Here is a 14,580-nt window from a genome sequence, read left to right as displayed (position 1 = left end):
CGACTAGTCGCTCGTGCTGAAGACAGTGCGGAACCCATCTGAATCAAGCCAGGATCCTTCTCAGTACTCACATTAACAAACATGATCTCGTTCATTAAGGGCATAGCACACCTCTCCTTCTCTCAATTGATTAAAAAAAAATTGAAAATCCAGAGGAATTCCCCCCTCTTTGTTTTCGTCACAATGTTCAAAAAAGTTTTTGAAAAACTTAGGTCAATGCAATGACTTAAAGGGCACAAAAGAAGTAGGTGAAAATGCACCGTCATTTCATTTAAACTTCTGGCACAACCGGCTTAAGGCGAGAACAAGCACAAAAGCATGAAAAACCACTGCTGTTTCATTCAAAACTGTCTGCACAACTGGCTCCAAGGCAGAAACAGACCCAAAAGAAAGCGAAAAGACAAACACAAAACAAAAATAGTGATATCCGAAGTAACAACCCTGAAATCGCCCAACTTCTGTATAACAGGACTAACTCGATACAACACGACAGACCCTTAATCAAAAAGACTGACTCAAAACAAAGAGACAAACTCAAAACAAAACCATAGAACTGACTCAACACCCAAGTCAGAAACTACAAAAACCAGCATTCGCAAATACTCAAAACAGTGTGTGCCACACGCCACATCTGAAGTAAACTGAGCACCGCCCGCAGGTGGTTCATTCCCTGATCACATACTTGTATTATCCTCAAAGTTCACTGATCCAGTGACGATGGACTTTGCTGAACTAGGTGGGAGGATGACCTCATTGTCAATCAAATCTTGTACTTCGTGGCGAAGAAGGAAGCAATTGTCAGTGGCATGACCGGTTTGTTGATGGTACGCACAGTATTGGGTAGCGTCATGACTAGACAGAAGACGACTAGGGAGAGGCCGAGGCTTGAGGGGTTTGAGATGCCCCTTTTCAGCAAGGATTTGAAGAGCCTTAGACAAAGGCATGTAGAGGGCATGGAAGACCCTGCGACCTCGGGGTAGATACTTCGAGGTTTACGGACTTTTGCTAGATGCACTAGCAAAGGGGTCAACAAGCGCTGATTTGGTTTTCTGATCTTTTTTGGATGCAGGATTAGATCTAACAGGATCGTTTCCAGTATGACGGCCCTTCTCCCGGTTCTCCCCTTGGCTTGAACTACCCTCAGTCTGAGTAGGGAAAGTGTCATCCACAATCTTTATAGCAACTGCGAGCACCTGTTGTTTGTTCAGTCCCCCGGCTTTCAAAGCCTCAACAGCCTGCAGGAGTTGTTCATAGGGATCAATGTCTGCTTGTAGACACCCCATTTTTGACCGCCCTTAAGACTTGGGCGTTACTAATGGTTTACTTGGTGGTAAAAGATGTGCAGGGCAAAGGTTCAAATTCGTCAGCAATGAGAGAGTCAAATCCCAACTTCATACCCCTTTTGGACCAAAACAATCTTGATCAAAAGATTTTAGATTTTAAAATCCTCTCTTTCAAAATGTTTTGAAAATAAAATTCCTACAATGTTCCGACGCTCACATTTCGGTAAATGTTGCACTTTTCGGTAAACCGAGCAAGGACAAGTTGGAGATGAATGAAAGAGAGATGAACTCTTTGAAAAATCTTTCAAAACACTTTGTTTAGGGGTTTGGAGTTGAAGAAAAGAGGAAAAAGAGGAGAAAACTAGTTTGGGAGAAGTTCGGCATGAATCCGGGTAAGAGAGAGTTGAGCAGCCCTCGCTGAATCGGGCTTAATCATTTGCATACTTGGATTTTAGCTATGAGGCCACCACCGTTGGAAAGCTAACTTCCGGGGCTTCAATCTGGACACCCACCGGCCACTTTTTGGCCTTGGCATCCACCACCGGGCATCAATTTATCCGACCGGCCAAATAGATGGCCGACCGACCAATTTTGCTGGCCGACGACCTTCCGAAGTATTCTACAGATTGAGTGGATGCCAGCTGTGCCAGCTGGAGGGTACAGACTGGATCCTCCATACACGTGTATGGAGGATCTTTGCTCTTGGTTTGAAGCTTCTAAGAGAAGCTTTAGCCTCTTCACTCTATAAAGGAAGCCCTTCACCTCCATTTTCAAGGGTTAGAAAAACCAGCTGGGATTCATATATACACCCCTCCATATATCTCTCTTCCAAACCCTTCAAACCCTAAGGCTCTTGCCCCCTTTACACTACCACTCATAGCACCACACCTCCACCCTCCATTCCAGCCCTTTGAAGCTGATTTCCAGAGGCTAGGAGCACCATTTCTTGGATCAAAAGTTGTTTGAAGACTTAGGCTACAAGGGTAAGTCTCTTTTCCCTCTCTTTTAGCTCTATTTTGCATGCTTTCTTAGCCTTTGTTGCTTGCTTTTTTGGGCTCCAACCCAAACTGTAAATAGTCATATTTCAAGCCCCTTTTCATGTTTGATCAAGGACCTCCTGCTGTTTGAGGTCTCCTACTACCACTTGCCTCTTTATCTCTCTTTTAGGCCAATTTTTGCATAGTATTTTAGGCTTACTTGTGAGCTGTTTTGGACTTTTCCATAAACTGTGAAATATCTTTTTTTGAGCCCCTCTTCAACATTGTTGAAGGGATCTCCTCTATTTGAGAATAGAAGCTACCACTTGTCTCTTTACCCCTCTTGTAGGCCTTTTCTTGCATGATAGTTTGGCCTTATTTGTGATTATTTTCATGGCTTGATGTAAACTGTAAAGTGCCTTTTTTTTTTAGCCCCTCTTCAACTTTGTTGAAGGGATCTTTACCATTTGGGGCCAGCTGTTGTCCCTTTGTGTTTAATCTCTCTTTTAGGGCCATTTTTGCATGATAGATTAGCCCTATTTGTGTTCATTTTCGAGACTTGTTATAAACTGGAAATATGCATATTTTGGGACTGTCTTGCATCTGTCTTCATGCTTCATGATCAACTAATGCATGCTTTGTATAGCTGTAAGTCATTCTGTGTGCCTAGTTTCGAGTTGCGGGTTTCATCTCATGCATCGGGTGCCATTTTTCCATGTTTCGGGGCTGTTTAGCATCATACTTCAGTGCTGGAACATATGCCATTGTATGCCATAATTCATCCTTTCAATGCCTTTGTGGAGTTGTGTTTTGTGCCTTAGACTCGAGGCCATTGCATTGTGCATGTTTGCATGCATCTTGGTTGCCTCATTTTCATCACATGGCCGCTGATTTTGGCATGCTTGTGAGCTATCCATGTTAGTTTAAGTCCATCATCGCATGTTGTTGCATGCCATGTTTGCTTACATGTTTAGGTTGCGTGCCTAGTATACATTGCTCATTCGCATGTTCATGTTGCATGCTTAGCCTCCATGCCTAGGTTGCATTTCATTAAGCATGCATCCCTTGCCTCTTGATCAACCATGATAGGGGTTGGGGCCCTTTGATGTGTTTTGTGCTTGCATTTCATTTGATATCGAAGTTGCACACTTGGCTTTTGGGCCATCATGCATTAAAATGCATGATTGATGGCCCGAGGGTCGAGGGCCATGCTCCCTTGAGTCCCTTGCATGATAGGGAGTGTGGTTGGTGCATACATTTGCTTGAAATACATTGCCATGCCTTGTCTGCCCTCTGCTGTTGTCAAACAGGTTTCAGCAGGAAGAATTGGCCGGCCGGCAGTGTTGGGTGCCGACCGGCAAAACAGGTTTGGCCGAGAGCATAATGTTTAGCCGATGACCATTCTAAATGACCGGTGATGATCTCACTCAGCCGGTAGTGTCCCACAACACTCAGAGAAGCAACCTTGGGAGTTGTGTAATTTTCAGAGAAGCAAAACAGTCGAAGCAGAGGCAAACTTGTGCATGGCAGTGACTTTCCGAGCGGAGCCGAGCGCGCATTGCATTGGGCCCTCTTCCCGAGGCCGTTTACTGCTTTCATTAGATTAGTTAATTTGTTAATTAATTAATTGGTCTGTAATAATTAATTAGCTTGTAGGTTAATTAATTTGTGTTATTCTTTTGGTCCCTCTGAGCGAGGGTGAATTTGTAATAAGTGTGGGTGCGTGTGTGTATGTCTTCCAACCCCCACTTCTTTCTCCCTTTTACTTACCTGTTTTTGATAGTTAGTATTAGGACATGTTTACTTTAGCATACCTTATGCTATGCATGCGTGCATCATTCATCAGTATTGCATGCACTAGGCTCGACGCATCATACTAACTGTATAAATATTTCAAATCTAACTTGAATGCATGCTACTTGTGCATTTTCACATGTCATTTATAGACTAGCCGAGCCTACTCTAGTGACATTCCGTATGCGTTGCATTAGGCATTTAAACATGGACTTGGATCATGCATGATTGCTAACATGTTCTTGTTTTGACACGGAGTACTAGGTAAGCATTTATGCTTTAGCATACCGCATGCGTGTGAGTGTTGCCATGATAGTATGATTACCATGAGGCTAGATGCTTATGTGATATAACTGCTTGAGTGCCTGTGGGTGGAGGTTGAATTAACTAAATTGGAATAATGCATTAAAATTGTGAATTTTTTTTTTAAGCCCACTAGATAGTGGCAAAACCATCTTTTCTAAAAGCCCACTCGAGGGTGGCAAAACCTGCATTTTAGCTTACTTGCGAGTAGCAAACCATCTTCAAAACGAACATGCAATGTTTTGTTCCAATTTAGGCGATTTGGTCTATACTTGTTTGCTGCGCGCATAAACATAGTAATTCTAGGCTAATAAATGGAATAAGAACACATAACGTTTTCAAAAACGGATATCACGGTTAGTAGAGGCCGATCTTCGGATCGGGCGAGAGGGGGTGTTCATAGCTGACCTTCCCCAATCGTACCCTAGCTCCCGAGCCGAGGCAACTTTGGTGATGACGGACACGTGGCCTTTGGCACCGAGTCAGGGTTTCCTAAATTCCCTATTAAAATATTTAGGTGGCGACTCTGTATCTGGCAAAGCAGTCCATGTTTGGCACTTCTTTTCTAAAAATCTATTTTCTCAAAACGATTTGCCGGATTTGGACTCTTTGGTTCAGATTAAGAACCGTGACACAAATTGAGTCCGAACTATAGCACGAAGGCCTCACGCGGGCGCGTCTACACTGCCCCCACCTTGTTCTTTCCACTAACCTCAGCATGGTCGAAGGTTTAGGTTGCTACATCAGAGCAGAACCCGGTTGTTGTTGACATGCCATTGCCTATACTTAGGGTGGGTTTAGGTTGGCTGAGTTCAATTACAATCTGCCCCAAGAGCGGAGGCTCTTCCGGCATGAAGTTCCTGGCATGTGACATGGTCGACGGCGGAGTCGATATTCCATAGGCTAGATCAGCAACAGATCTCTGAAGATCACCGATCATTCCCATCAGCTCAAAAGTGGTGGGCTCACGAGTTTGAAATAATTGAGGTTCCCAGATTGGATGCGCGGCAGGTGACCTGAACGGGCGTTGCATCTCAACATCGGTCTCACCTTGTATTGTGATTCCTTGGTTTAGTGCCGCTGCCATGACCACAATTTCTTCTGAATTCTGTGTCATCAAGAATTTGCTGAACTGAACAGAGGTGATGTGACTGGTGGCTGATGGATCTGATGAACCAGTGAGCATTGACTGGCCCTTTTCTTCCTTGCCTCAATGAAGGAGAACACTGGTTGCTCGGAACCAAATCTCTGAACCCCTTGAAAGAGAAAACAGACAGCATCTCAGCCCAATTTCACTAGAATAGACATAAGCATAGCTGAATAACTGTATTCGACCACTTATCACTGCTCCCCAAATGACCGTCCCAAAACTGAATCTGATACCCGCAGATATAACTAATTCTCAAAATACTAATGCCCGCAGGCCTGATACCCAGACTTGCAAACTGATACGTGCATTCCTGTAGAGGCACACTCTAAAAGCACATAGCAAGCAAATGAGAGCCAAAACACCCTATGTTGGGGTAGGGTTTCCCTGTCCTATTTTGTCAGGAGCTAGTGTTTCACTACACACGCAGTGGTTTCATACAACCTATAATCGGGTAAGCAACCTGTCCTAGCTTGGAATAGTCACTATGGATTCCAAATATGCACTAGGTCGAATGGTCAAAAAGGGTGCCCTGGTAAAAACCAGGGTTTGTGTTCCCGTCGTGGCAGAGCCCGTAACCGTCAGCCCTAAGGTACACTTCTCAAAGTGAGCCTCCAGCAAACCGTTCAGGAATAGCAGACGGCAAACACTGTGTCCACGGCGCACCAATACACATGCAATGCAAAGAAACACATAAGTGTAGTCAAAATAAAATATCCTGAGTTCGAGTCAAGTTCTCTAAATCCCCAATAGAGTCGCCAGAAACTGTAGACGGGCCCGAACGTCCCAGGAAAATCCAATTTTGTTCATTAGGCTCACTATAGTTCGGACTCAAATGTCACAGTTCTGAATCTAATCTCGCAAAGTGCAATGCAAGACCGATAAATCACCAAAGAGTCCAAATCCGGCAAATCGTTTTGAAAAACTGATTTTTAGAAAGAAGTGTCAAACATGGACTGCTTTGCCAGATACAGAGTCGCCACCTAAATATTTTATTTTTGGGAAATTTAGGAAACCCTAACTCGTGCCTAAGGCCACGTGTCCGTCATCACCAAAGTTACATTGGCTCGGGAACTTGGGTACGAGAGGGGAAGGTCATGCAATGAGCACCCCCGCTCACCCGATCAAAGATCGGCCTTTACTAACATGATATCTTGTTTTTTGAAAACACATGTGCTATTATTCCGGTTATTAACCTAGAATTACTATGTGATGCGCACAACATACAAGTATAGACTGGATCACCTAAGTTGGAACAAGACATCTCATGTTTGTTTTTTAAAGCGGTTTGCTACTCGCAAATAGGCTAAAATGCGGATTTTGCCACCCTCAAGTGGGCTTAGAAAACATGGTGTTTTGCCACTCTCAAATGGGCTTAAAACTCGCAATCAATGAATTGATCCAATTCAAGTAATCCAACCTTCACCCACAGGCATTCAGGCAGTTATATCACATAAGCAGTTAGCCTCATGGCAAGCATGTTATCATGGCAGTCACTCACTCACACACATGCAAGGATGCTAAAGTATAAACACTTACCGAGTACTCCGAGCCAAAACAAAAGCTATGTTAGAAATCAATGCATGATCCTAGCTACATCAAGAATGCCTAATGCAACACATACAAAATGCAACTAAGATAGGCTCAGCTATTCTAAAAATGTCATGTGAAATACAATTTGATACATGTATTCAAACAGGAATTGAAATACAATGCAGTTAGTATGATGCGCTGAGCCCGGTGCATGTAAGGCAGATGAATGAATGCGAACATGCGAGCATAAGGATGCTAATTGAAACATGCCCTAAAGCTAACTATCGTAAGCTAGTAAATAAAAGGAAGAAAGAAATGGGGGTTGGAAGACATGCATCACACACACGCACACTTATTTACAACATTGCCCTCTCGGAGGAGGGTCCGAATAAATAATACAGAACCGACTAATTAACTAACTATTCTAGCTATTTAATTATTACACAACAAAAATTGAAACAAATATATATTCTAAGCTAACAAAACACTGAAATGGCCTTATGACAAGGGATGCATGCATGCTTGAATCGACTCTCTTTGAAATCCATCGCGATGCCTCGATTTGCCTCTGTTTGCAACTGGTCTCAGAACACTACAAAAAGCTCCAGAAGGCTGAAACTCCATCATGGGAATCTGTAGAAGGGCTGTCGACCAGTTGTTGGCATTGGAGACCACCTGCCGACCATTTTCTGTGCTGAAAACCAGAAAAAGTGGTCAGCTAGCCACTTTATCTGGTCAGCCGACCAATTTCTGCTGCCAGACTTCAGTTTGCTGCAACAGAGAGCAAGAAAGGGGCATGGCAAAGTATTTGCAACACATGTATGCATAACCACCCTTCCTCTCATTACATAAGCTCATGGGGGTGTGGTTCTCGACCCTCAGGCCACCAATCACGCATCTTGATGCATGATGGCTGAGGAGCCAAATTGCACAACTCAATATGAAATGAATGCACACACGAACACATAAGGCCCAAAACTCCATCATGTATAGCCAAGAGTGTCGGCGACCGAGAATTGAGGCACATTTCATCACTTCGAGTATGAAATGTCCGTCGTTTCCCGTGTTTGGACTAACTCCTATTCCAAACACAATGCAACAAATAACATGGCATGGCATACACAATGCGGCTCAAGCATGCAAACATTCAATGCAATGAAACAAGCATATGAACACGATGCAAGGGACAAACATGAAAACATGCAACTAACATACTAGCATACACAATGCTATGAACTACATGGCATACACAATGCTCATGACAACAAGTATACACAATGCACATGGTAACTAGCATACGCTAGGCAATGGACATGGCATGCACAAATGCAATAATCAATCATGCAACAACATGGCATTCTCAATGCTATGAACCACATGGCATACTCAATGCACAATGGACTTAAACCAAAATGGATAGGCCTCAGCCATGCCCAAATCAGTGGCCATACATGCTAAGATAGAAACTCAAAATGCTATACAAACATGCATGCATATCGGCCCAAGCTCAAGCCACAAAATACAACTCTCCAAAGGCATTGAAAGGATGAAACATGGAGTACAATGGCATATGTTCCAGCACTGAAATGGCATGCAAAATGACTTAGAATCATGCAAACAACCCATGTAATGCATGTTGAAAGGCTCAAGCATCGAAGCTAGTGAAGTGTATTACACTAGAGGCATGCAAGACAATGCTCAAATGACCAAACCAACCCCAAACAGACCTTATGCAGGCCAAAACAGTAGCCAAAATGGACTGAGATGATGGCTTGAAAGACAAGAAAATGAGGCTCATGCAATAACTGACAAACAAGGCATAAAGGTGCAACTCTCAAACACATTGAAGGAGTGATGAACATGAGAATATGGCAAAGATATAAGCTCTGAAATATCATTCCAAATGATGCTAAATCATTCAAATAGCCCAAGAAATGCATGCTAGTGGCTTGGAAACTCAAGGGTAGTGAGCTAAAATGCACTATGGCTATACAAAGCATGGCATGCATGACCAAAACAATATAAATCAGACCTTAAGCATGATAAAACATGAACAAAGTCTTCTCAGAGCTAAGCCAAAGCATGCTAAAATGACATGTCGAAGCATGATGCATGTTAGGCTATTTCATGGAAATGCACTACAAGTGCATGGAGCATGCATGGGGCCATCAAACCAACCCAAAATAGAGTTATGACATGTCAAATGATGGTCAAAAACCCACTGAAATGGAGCCAATACATGCTAGAAAGACATGCTACTTTAATGAGCCACAAATGGGATTACACTACACATACAAGAAGCATGCAAAAGGTTACCAAACCAGCTATGGACGGAGTCAAGGAAGGCCCTAGAAGTCACAAAAAAGTGCCTGAACTAAGCCTCAAAATGGTAGAAACACATGCTCCTTTGATAGGCCAATAATGCAAGCAAATAAAACAATAAGAGAGGGGATCACCCCCCCTCTGATTTGAGGCCTCAAAACCACATGCCTACCACTGAAAATCCACTGGATTTCAGTGGTTAAAAGGCCAAGCAAAGACTAATTCAAATGCCTCAAGGCATGGCACAAAATAAGGCCAAACAAGGCACAAAAGGGGGTAGAACACCTCCAACACCCAAGGAGACTCAAACAAACATGTTAAGTACTCAAAAATAAATCTTTTTGTAGTTTAAAGTTAAGCCAAGAGAAGCATGCAAATATGGCTAAGAGAGTGATCAAAATAGAGCTAAAAGGGGGGAAAAGAAGGTTACCCTTGAAGCGCTGCAATACGAACAAATTTCCTGAGCCAAAACCAACTCTTGAGCTCCCTCAAGACCCTCCAACAACTCAGCAACAAGGTAAGAGTATTTGGCTATGAGGTTGTGTGTGCAAGTGTGAAGCAAAGCACCAATATAGAGAGAGAAAGAGAGGGATATAGAGAGAGTGTAAGCCTATGCTCTTAGCCCGAAATCCAGCCTAGAGAAGGGAGGGGAAGCCTCTCTCTTATAGAAAAACATAAGCTAAAGCTTCTTGGAGAAGCTTAGAGCTTGGATAAATCCCTCCATACACGTGTATGGAGGATACAGTCTGTGCCCTCCAGCTGGCACAGCTGGCATCCACAACACCTATAGAATATGCAGGCAGGCCGCTGACCAGTTAAAGTGGTCGGTCAACTACTTTTACTGGTCGACTGACCTCGGCCAGCCACTTTTTCTGGTCGGCCAGCTACTTTTTCTGGTTTTTCAGGACAAAAAATGGTCTCTCGAAAATAAAAGTGGTCGGCCAATGGTTGGAAACGCCAAAAAGTGGTCATCCAGTGTCCAAATTGAAGCCCCAGAAGTTAGCTTTCCAATGGCACCAGCCTTGCATCAAAATTCCAACTGTAAAAAAAGTTATGCCTGTTTTGGTGAAGTCGCGCAGTTTCAGTCCAACCGGATTGATGCCCTACTTCAACCAACCATATCTCCCCCATCTGGACTTAGCTTTAGGAGATTCTTGAGTGAAAAATGAAGCTCCGGAAGTAAGATTTCCAACGGTAGTGGCCTCATAGTTAAAATTCAAGTGTATAGACGGATAGACATGATTTAGCGAGGACCGCTCGGTTCTCTCTCTTAGCGATTCATACCCACCTTCTTCTTCAACTTGGTTTCTTCCCTCTTCTCCAATTTTCCTCAACTCCAAACCCCTAAATAAGGTGTTTTGAAAGATTTTTCAAAGATTTCACCTCTCTTTCGTTCATTTACATTCATCCTTGCTCAGTTTACCGAAAAGCACAACATTTAACGAAATGCGAGCGTCGGAACATCGTAGGAACTTTATTTTCAAAACATTTTGAAAGAGAGGGTTTCAAGGTCTAAAATCTTTTGATCAAGATTGTTTTGGTCCAAAAGGGGTATGAAGTTGAGATTTGACTCTCTCCTTGCTGAAGAAACTGAACCTTTTCCCTGTATACCTTTCTCTACCAAGTAAACCATCAATAGTGCCCAAGACTTAAGGGCAGTCAAAAATGAGGTGTCTACAGCTGAGCCTGGTGCATGCAATACCGATGAATGGATGCAAACATGTGAGCATAAGGTATGCTAAATGAAATATGCCCTAAAACTAACCATCATAAGCGGTTGAGTAAAAAGGAGAAAAAAATGGGGGTTGGAAGACATGCATCACACACACGCACGCTTATTACACCAATTGGCTCTCCCGAGGGAGAGACCGAAAGAATAATACAAACCATCTAATTAACTAACTAACAAGCTAATTAATTATTACACGATCAAATGAATAACTAGCTACAACTAATTATTACAACACTTAAATAATTAACAAATTAATTAAGCTATGAAAAAAAAAAGTAAAGAGGTCTCGGGGAGAGAGACAAATGCATGCTCGGTCGGCTTCGCTCGGAAATCCGTTGCCATGCCTCATGTTTCCTCTGTTTGCACTACTCTGTACCTCTGCAAAGTGTGAAAATTCCCAACACACTTCTGATTCACCCCATGGGCATTGTGGGAGGCCATCAGCCAAAAAACATGGTCATCGGCTAAGATAAACAGGTCATCGACCAAATATGAAGCCATCGGCCAAACACTTGTAGCCGACCGGCACTTAAGATGGCCGATCGGCTATCCCTTCCTGCAAAATGCTCTTTTGCTGCAACAAAGAAAAAACAGAGTATGGCAATGCATTTACAAGACAATGTTTGCAACTACACCCCTTATCATGTATAAGACTCAAAGGAGTGTAGTTCCCGACCCTCAGACCATCAATCGCGCATTTCAATGCATGATGGCCAAAAGAATCGAGTGTGCAATTCAATATCAAATGAAATGCACAAAATAAATAAGGGGCCTTAACCTCTATCATGTCTGATCAAGAGGCAAGGCAATGCACACACAATGCTATGCAAACTAAGCATGCAAGCAAGCATGCAACGGAACTAATATGCAACAACATATAATGTACTAAATATGTAACAAGCATGCGACAACATGCAAGGCAAGATGGATGAGCATGCAACAACATGTCAATTAGCAAGCATGTGACAACATGCAATATGACAAGCATGCAATAAGCATGTAAGTATGATGTAAAGTAGCAACTTTGAACAACATGGTAAATGAACTTTGAACAACATGGTAAATGAACAACATAGTAATGTTTGTCACATGTAAATGGTCCAATTCCTAGGCATAGGAGGGCAACTTTCAAGAGCACTTAAAAGGGGACAAATATGGACATGTGACAAACATTATAAACTCTGAAATCATGTATGGAAAGGTGTCAAACCAACCAAACAAAGAAAGCAAAGCACGCAAGAAAGCCCAAAGCTTAAGGCTAGCCAAGGGACTCAAACCATGGCCACACAAGGCAAGCCCCAAAGGGCCACGGGCACTCAAAACAGCCCCAAGGCAGGTCAAGACAAGACCAAAAACATGCTCGAAACTAGCCAACACAAGCTAGAATACAACTCCAAAAGGCATGAGGCATGCAAGGCTACAAAAGGGTGTTACACTACACCTATCAAAACCAAACATGGCATGAATTGTCCAATGAAAAACAGAGTTATGGAAAATCAAAATAAGCCCAAAAACCCACTTAGATGGCATCCCAAAGACCTAAGCATGGAGGCATACACAATGGTCCATTCATGAGGCATAAGGCATCAACTCTTTAAAGCATTAAAGAAGTGATAAGTGCAAGTATATGAGCATGAAACATGAACTGAAATAACATTACAAATGATGCCAAATCATTGAAATGAGCCAAGTAATGCATGCTAGAGGACTCAATACTCAAAGCTAACAAGCTGGATTGAACCATGGCTATACAGAGCAAGTCATGCATGACTAAAACAACCTAAATCAGAGCTAGAGCATGCTAAAACATGGATAAAAGTTTCTTGAAGTTAAGCCAAAAGCATGCTAGAATGACATGTTAAGGCATGATGCACGTTAAGGCAAATGAGAGGATTGCCAGACAAGTACATGGAGCATGTAAGAGCCAACTAAACCCACCCAAAACAGAGTCATGGCATGCTAAAACAACACCAAAAACCCATTGAAATGAAGTCAACAAAAGCTAGAAAGACATGCTCAAACATGAAGCATATAAGACTAGTTTGTGTGATTTACACTACAAGTGTATTAAGTATGCATGGAGTGAAAAAAACAAGCAAAAATAGTGTTGTATCATGGAAAAACAAAGCCTAATACATACTGAAATGAAGCTACAACAAGCTAAGCCAACATGCTACCAATATAAGCCACTTATGCAAGCATACAAGACAACAAGGAGAGGGGATGACCCTCTCCTATTTAAGACCTCAAAACTACCTTTCCACCACTAAAAATCCTCTGGATTTCAGTAGTAGAAAGGTCATGCAAAGACAAGAACAAAGGCCAAAAGGGATGCCTCCAAACAAGGCCTAACAAGGCCTAAGAGGAGGTAAACAACCCCAAACCAAAAAGTGATCTTAAACAAAGATCTAAAGCATCAAAAATCAGAACTTTTATCAGTTAAGAGTTAAGCTTAAAACAATAAGCAAGTAGGTCTAAAAGCTTAAGCAAGAATTGGGGTTTAAAAGCAAAAAGCTCACCCTTGAAGACCACCTTCAAGAATACAACTCCAGCAGCCTCCTTTGAGCAAAACCAGCCCAAGAACACTAAAATCACCCTCAAGGGACGTCAGCTCCAGGAGGATGGTGTTCTAGTGTGTGTTTGTGTACAATAGTAAGACAAAATGACACTTTTGAAGCACAAAATGAAGAATCAATGCAAGATAGGTACAAAACTATATCTATCACTCTAACCCTAATTTTCTGAACCTCTGGAAAGGGAGAAGGAGCTCCCTCTTTGTAGAAGTTCAATTCCTAAGCTTGTTGAGCAAGCTAAGCAATTGAATCAAATCCCTCCATACACGTGTATGGAGGATATGGATTGTGCATGCCAGCTATGAGAGCTGGCATAAAATATTTGCATAAAGCAGATGAACAGGGCTCGGCTAGAAAATATGGCCGATCGACCAACATAAGTGTCGACCGACCAAAAAAAGTGCCGATCAGCCAACCCTTTTGGCCGATGGCAAGAAAACAAGGCCGATGGCTTCATGCCTTGGCCGATGGGTTGAGGGGATGGCCAACAAGCCACCCTCTTCCCTCAGAAGAAAAAACACAAGTGCTTGGTCCACAACCAAGCACAAAACAGACAGGTTGAGAGATCTTGAGGCAAAGTGCACGACCGAGACCCCCGAGAATTCAAAATGAACACGAGCATGGATGATCATCGTGTGTTCAAACGATGACGTCCAAGTCTTGAGGACGGTCAAAAATGGGGTGTCTACAAGGGGTTACCTCAAAATTTATTGAGAGGGGAGAAGCGATTTTGTCTGCTAACTTTATCCTTAACAGGGTATCCCACAAAAAAAAAAAAAAAAAAAAAAAAAAAAAAAAAAAAAATCAATCAAACACCTTATAAAGTATGAAAAAGTCAACGACCTACCTACAATTACCTTAAAGTATGGGGGTGTTTGGCCAAAGTGGCAGTCCCTAGTCCTAAAACAACTAAGAT

This window comes from Camellia sinensis, chromosome 1, assembly GCF_055761805.1.
Source record: "Camellia sinensis isolate YWXY chromosome 1, ASM5576180v1, whole genome shotgun sequence".
Lineage (NCBI taxonomy): Eukaryota > Viridiplantae > Streptophyta > Magnoliopsida > Ericales > Theaceae > Camellia > Camellia sinensis.
Note: the sequence above shows the minus strand (reverse complement) of the source record.